The sequence below is a fragment of the Falco naumanni genome, chromosome 5, assembly GCF_017639655.2.
Source record: "Falco naumanni isolate bFalNau1 chromosome 5, bFalNau1.pat, whole genome shotgun sequence".
Taxonomy (NCBI): Eukaryota; Metazoa; Chordata; class Aves; order Falconiformes; family Falconidae; genus Falco; species Falco naumanni.
The window spans coordinates 78,544,728-78,551,895 of record NC_054058.1 but is presented as its reverse complement, the minus strand read 5'-3'; positions in this window follow the sequence as shown (position 1 = coordinate 78,551,895).

Below are 7,168 nucleotides of genomic sequence, written 5' to 3'. Positions count from 1 at the left end.
TCAAGATAAAGCAGAGAGATCAGTAACCAATCCTCATCATGGCAAAAGATTTGTTGCCTTGCCAAAAATAAATTAATTTCCAATTAAAAAATTTTTGGGTTGTGAGATACTATGCAGGAGAAACAATGGTTGAGATAGTCTGGTTTATTCTGGGGGAGCCAGTCTCCTTGGTGTTCACTGCACAGGTAAGCAAGGATGCCAAGGGCCCAGGGGCTTGTGTGCAAGTTCCCCAGATGAAACAGGCCACCCACTTTGATGCTTATTTGCACCTGGGACTCTCCGAAGAGGAAGATCTGCTCAGGCATGTGAAGACCAGTGCCAGATTTGGTTGTAGTGACTATGAAGTTGTGGTCTCCCTGATCCCCTGGCATGTGGGGAAGGAGAGCAGCAGAGCACAGCCCTTGGACAGGAGGGAATGAGAACTTGGCCTGCTGAGGGCACTGGCAGGTGGGTTGCCATGGGGGCAGGGGCAGGGCCCTGAGAGCATCCCTAGGCCTTCCTGGCCCTGACCAGCCTCACCTGGGGCCTCCACCCCCATGGCTCCAGGAGGCCACTGAAGCCAGGCAGGAGATTCAGCCCCGGTGTGATCTGTGCTATAGGTGTGTGGGTCTCCAGGCACAACTATAGGCACAGCCTTGCCTGTCCATGGACCTGACGTGCGGAATTAGACTCTATAACTCGAAATTTATAAAGTAGGTATGTTTATTGCGCGCAGATGCACGGGGGATCGCTCCACCACAAGCGTGCATAGCCGAAGTGAGGAACCATCATCCTACATTTATACAATGAAACAAATGAATATTCAATTAACGCCTATACATATTCGTTACCTAAACCCCGCTTCGTATGTTAATTAGCTTATCAGTCCGTTTCCTGGAATGTGGTGGTCTTGCAGGTTTGTAGGTGATTCATGTTCTTGTGACCATCCGATCTTCTCCAGCAAGAAGCCTTAGCACTCCCTCCCTCTAGATAGCATTTGAATGTCTCCCATCTTTTCTCATTCTCTTTTAAATAGCCCCTTTGTTAGAGAAAGAAGGGCAGGCGTCTCCCCGTCTCCCCTTTGTTAGAGGAAGAGGGGCAGGTGTCTCCTCAAAAACTGTAGTTGTCTCCTCAGAGCTGTGTGCCTATGTGACCAGACACCGCACCCATGACTAGTCACCATGCACACATTCCTGAGCAGACATATACAATCACAGTCCGTGTTCCATCGTCCCCATTTCACACTATTTCTCCATATCAGACCTTGTTGATTTGGAATATGAGGCTCACTTCCCAGCTTGATTCCTGATGGTGTGGCCAATGAAATGACAGCATGGCCCTCCAAGCCCTAGGACTTTTCTGCTTCCTTACTTCCCATTCCTTGGTCAACTGTTGGGAGGAGAGGAAGGAAAAGCAGGTGAGGCTTCTGTGTGATAGTGACAGAAAGTGGGGAGCAAAACTCTAACCTTCAGCTCTTTTCTTGGAGGCATTAAATCTTCCATAGGAACTGGAAAGTGCTGAGATTCCTCCCCTACTTTTTTTGTGCAGATACTGGTTGGTCACCACCCATGGGATGATGAGGGTTTTCCCAAAGACAAACACCATGTAGGTCATGAGACACTGGAGGAAGAGATTTGAGATGGGACTAGCAACATTCCTCATTACGGGAGGGGCGAACTCCGTGATGGCCCCATTGCCTTTTCTCCACAGATGGTCTTAGCTCCTCTTTTTCCCCTCTAACTTGGTAGGGAACTTAGGAGGAAGAAATTGTGGTTTGCTTGTGTGTCAGGCAGAGAAGTCATTGCAAGTACCTTTATTTTGTTTAGTTAAGGAAGGGCTCTAGCTCCTTGTTCACATAGTTGCTGGGTCACACTGGTGAGGGAGATAATGAAGTAGAAGTGGGGTGTCCACATTTCTTCGGGCCAGCATTATCACAAGGAAAAAAAAGCAGAAAAGGGAAAAAAAATCACTGGAAACCATTGACAACAATGAAAACTCATGAAGTCTGAGCCTTTAATGAATTACATTATGAGTCTTATGCTGAAGAACATGGGCACTCTACAGCTTCTGGAAAAGAGAGTCATGTAATTTCCAAGCTGCATCCTTAAGTTCCTGGATCTTCATGCTGCATATGAAAGGGGTTTACTACTGGAGGCAAAATTTTGTATAGCACTGCCACAAACAGACTAAGGGAGGGGCAGGAGACAGAGGTGAACTTCAGGCAGGCAAATGTGACAGTGCTGAGATAAACTTCTGAGAGCTTCCAGAAACAGACCCTATAGCTCTGCAAAACAGAGTGACATTAGGTATGAAATTGGCATCTTAAGGCAGAGTCTGTACTATTGTTAATACCAGTTGTCGCATATATGTAGATCAAAGTAGAAGAATTTCTACTGACTCACAAGAGACTTAGAAACATAGAAATGTTTCACATGGGATCCAGAAGGTCGACACCTTGTATGGATTTCAAGAAGTTTCAGATAAATTGACATCTGGTTTTCTGACATACAGCTATGGATAAAGAAGTTAATCTCCAGATGCCTTCCTCCTCTTCCTCTTTGAACATACCTGTCCCTCTCACCTACCTAGTTTCTGCTTTGTCCTTCAGAAAGGTAAACTTTGACTGTATTTCAGTACTCTCTCTAATAATCTCTATGGACAACTCTTCACTTACTGATGACGGACCTCATGGGGACCTGCTTGAACTAACCATAACACAGCTGAGAAGTGAATTTTTGTATTTATTAAATTGTATTTGAGTTGTTGTTGTCCCCCGTTCGCCATCCCATTAAAAGAAAACCAACCTTTTCTATTCCTATTTGCACACAGGTCTCTAAGGGAAGCAGGTAGTAATTGCTGCAAAGAACCTGCAGTATTCATCTCCAGAGCTGGTTGGAGAAGTCTGATGTCAAGTGATGTAAGTGCCATGGGGCTGAGGGGAGAAATAGCGGGGCTGGAGAGGTGAGGAGCAAGGCTGTCCACACAGTGTTTAGCTCCAGGGACTGCTTTTCCCACCTGGCCACACCTCCTCGGGGGACACTCTGCATCAATAGCAATTGGACAAGTCTTCTATCTCTTCATCAAAGTGCTCATTGCCTGCCTTCCTCTTTAACTGTACTGCTGAAACCTATCTCATGAAGTGCAGGAGCCCTGAAGAGCAGATGTCCCTGATGGAAGAGACATGGCTTGTCAGGACTTTCTGCCTCGTCATGAGCCCAGGGTGTCTGTGGTGCTGTGCACTTCAGGTCATGAGAGGTGGCTGAAGAAACCTCTCAAGAACACCAAGTCAGAAGCAAACCCCAGAGTCCCTGGAAGCGATAATTGGCCCCACTGAGGGCCATGGCTGAGAAAGCCTCCCCATGGCCTTGTTAGAGCCCATCCTTGGAGGCTGTGATTGCAGGTGGGCAAAGGCACTGTGCAGGCCACTCTGCTGCTGAGAAAAGCCTTGGCTTGCTTGAAGCGGAAAGGCCAAGCCATGACCTGCAGCCTGTGGGAAGGTCGACGCTGTCCCTCACACAGGGCTCAGGGCTCTTCCTGAGGACCATGGAAGGTGGGGATCCAATGCCCAGTGAAGGACAGCAATGGCACAACAACTTCCAGCTTCCCCATGGTGCTGCAAGGAGGCAACGATGTCCCAGTGCCATGAGGACAACATGTATTCTCATGGGCCTCTGTGCCAGAGACAGCTGCCATAGCCAAGGGGACACAGACCTGGGTTCTCTTGGTGACTTCCAGCCTTGCCAGTGCCCTCTGCCATCTCCACTGCAGGCTGTCCTATATGGTTGGACACCTTCCCCTGTTCCCCTGCAGGCTGTAGGCACCCATCTCGCTGCCCTGCCTTGCTCTCACCCCAACATTTCCATACCTTCACTGAGGTACCTCTGCTCTCACTGGCTGTTCCTTGAAACACAAAGCCATGGGCTGATCCAGACTCCCTCTGGCTGAGCTCCTGCACCACAGCAGGACCCTTGGAGTGACAGTTGTTCCTCCTGATAGCCACTCTCAACCTTCAGATTTTCCCTTTCTCACATTTTTTTTTACTCTTCTGCTTTTTTCACTGCCCAGGAAAGCTTTACCAGTACCTAAAGGCACCCACCAGAAAGCTGGAGAGGGACTTCTTACAAGGGCACATAGTGACAGGAAAAGGGTGAATAGCTTTAATTTGAAAGAGGGTGGTAGATTTAGATTAGATATTGGAAAGAAATGGCTCACTCTGAGGGTGGTGAGGCGCTGGCACAGGTTGCCCAGAGAAGCTGTAGGGTAGAAAGGGAAACTAGACATGGATGCTGCAGAATGCCAAGACCCTTGTCCCAGTCTGCAGTCATTTATTGATCTTTCTGTGGAATGATTAACTACTCTCCCCAATGCTGTCAGCTTTTCCAACATATAGAAAGAAGGAAGGAAGAATAAAAAGCATGTTAAAAGCTGCAGTAAAGTTACGGAGCCTCGCTTGGTTTGATTTTCTTTTTTTTCCTGTTCACGCTTCCCCATGCAAAGCTACAAGCTGTCAGGCACAGGCCACAACCTGTTTTTAAAAACGGAAAGACAAAACAAATGCCACAGGTTTGCATGATTCACCAGCTGGAAAAACTAGCAAAGGTGTACTGCTTGTACACACGAGTGTAAAAATCTGTATCCTTCCTAAGTCAAATCAGGGTGTTGCATGAGCAGGATAATTTGAAGTTACAAGTAGGAATATACGGGACACAGCTGCAGCCCGAAATTTAGAAATTGCGCAGTTTAGGACTTCAAAGTGCAAAGCCTTACAATTCAATTCCCCCAGGCTTATTTAGGTCGGGGGGAGAGGGAGAGAGGAAGTTCAGATCACAGGTGGGACACAGACCCCAAACCGTTTCCCTCCTCCTGCCCAGGCAGCAGCAAGTTCTGAGCCACGAGGCCGATATCGGTGGCGGAGCCCTGCTTTCCCGGCGATGGCTGGGCACCTGCCGGCTGATGGGAAGTAGTGAATGGATTCCTTGAGCTGCTTTGCTTGCGTGTGCAGCTTTTGCTTTACCCGTTAAACTTTCTTTATTTCAACCCACAACTTTTGTCACTTTTACACTAACGATCCTCTGCCTCATCCCAGCGTGGTGGTGAGGAGTGAACAAGCGGCTGTGTTGCCAGCTGGGGTTAAAGCCCAACAGCTTTAACAGAAACAGGAGGGAACAAAAGACTGAGAAACAACAGGAGGTGAGAGGAGGAGGAGGGCTGCACCAGCAGGCACCCCCTGAAGGGACTGCAGGCAGCGGACAAGCCCCCGCCGGAGCAGGTATGCCTCTGAAGGCAGTGCAGCCCATGGAGGACCCACGCGGGAGCACAAGAAGATCGTGAGAAGGAAGGAGTGACAAAGAGCAACCACTCTGGCATGACCCCAACAAGCCCTCCCTGGAGAGACTCAGTGTAACCTTGGGTGATAGAAAGGTGGGGGGAGATGTGTCTGGAGTGGAGTTGGGGCTGGGTGTGAAGGTGAGCCTGGGAAATTGTGACAGGGGATTGAAAAGTTCCTCTGTTTTTCATTTCCCAATACCCAAACCAGTAACTGAATATTTCTGCCAGCTTGCAGCAAATTGAGCTAAGTTCCCCAAGCCTAATCTCTCTTGCCCATGACACCAATTGGCGAGTGATTTCTCAGTCTTCACTTCTACACATGAGTTTTGTGCCTCCAGTTCCTCCTGTTTTCTCCCCATGCCTCCCCGTGAGGAGGAGGGGGAGAGCACCTGTGCTGCTGCTTGGCTGGTAGCAAGGGTCAACCCTCCACAGACATGCAGAGACACAAGGCATGCTCAGTACCCTGCCAAATGTTGGCCCATTCTTGGGAAATTCAGTGTCTCTTTTAACTCCTTCTACCAGCATTTTTCCAATAAGCTTAAAGTTTAAAAGTTTTTAAAACACACTCTTCTCATTGAAAATACTTTAATTTCCTTTCTTGAGACAACAGTGGCAGAATTTGGCTTGCCTCACTTTAGGGGTGGCATTCAACCAAACATAAATACAGAACAGTGGGTACAAGTCAAGTTGCCTAGACAAGAAGGAAAGACAGGCTACATAACGTCACCTAAACCACATTTCTGTCTTGAAGCAACTGAAACTGCTGATGTCCTGGTAAGATTTTCATGACCTGTGATGGGACTCAGACTCCTGCCTTGCTTTTTCTGAATCTGATCCCAATCTTCTTTCAACTAGCTAATTGGGTTTTTCCTTTCTCAATGTTTTTTTTACCTGTTTAGCCTCAGGTGTCTTCTTTAATTTTACATTAGTGATGTCTGAGATTTAACTTTTCCCTTCTTCTTCCCACTGAACTGTCTTTCCTTCATCCATTAGATCATCCAATTATATTTGACAAAGCTTTAATGGGAGAGGGACTAAGAGCAGGTGGATAGAAGGTGTGAGTGTCCCTTCCCTTTTGGATAGAAATGGGTAACACCTTCCTGCAGGTCTCTTTCCAAGCCTTAGAGGCATTCATTCACACCGCAATGGTCATGTGCTCTACTTTATAAAAGTTCATCTGCCCTTTCTCCGGGTCCAGAAGCACACCGGTCACTGAATCACTTATTTGCTGCTTCTCACTGTTGTGTCCTCCTTCGCTAGAGAAAATGTCCCCCCGGGAGCTATGCAGCACCCAGCAGTCCTCCCCAGACAGTGTCCCTTCCTCCCTGCCTCCCTTTCTCACTCACCACCCCCAGCACCCAGTCCCGCTACTGGCCCACCTCCACCTCCCAGTAGTGCTTCCCAGCTGCAAACCCTTCCTTCCCCACCAGGACAGGGGCTGTGGAGCGAGTGGTGGTGCTGTCAAACAAAACAAACAAACAAAGAAAAAAAAGAAAAAAGAAAAAGAGCATTACTGCATTACTGCCTGGCCAGCTGGTTATATTGAGAATTGTAGAAAGCATGAGATGTGCTTTTCAATGATTTAATTTTCCTCAATTTCTAAAGCTTATTGGGAAATGGATCCTTTCTGAATTTATAATCAAACTTGAAAACAGGCCAAATAATGTTAAAGGGAACAGACTTATCAGAAGTACTTCATATGACAGTCAACTTCTCATTTGCTTTTTCAGCGTGTGAGGTTGTTCTAGACATTAAACTGAGTTAATGACTTTAACAACTCCAAGCGCAATTTCTAAATTTCCTGCTGGGTCTGTGTCTTGTATATTCCTACTTGTAACTTCAAATCATCCTGGTGAGTAAC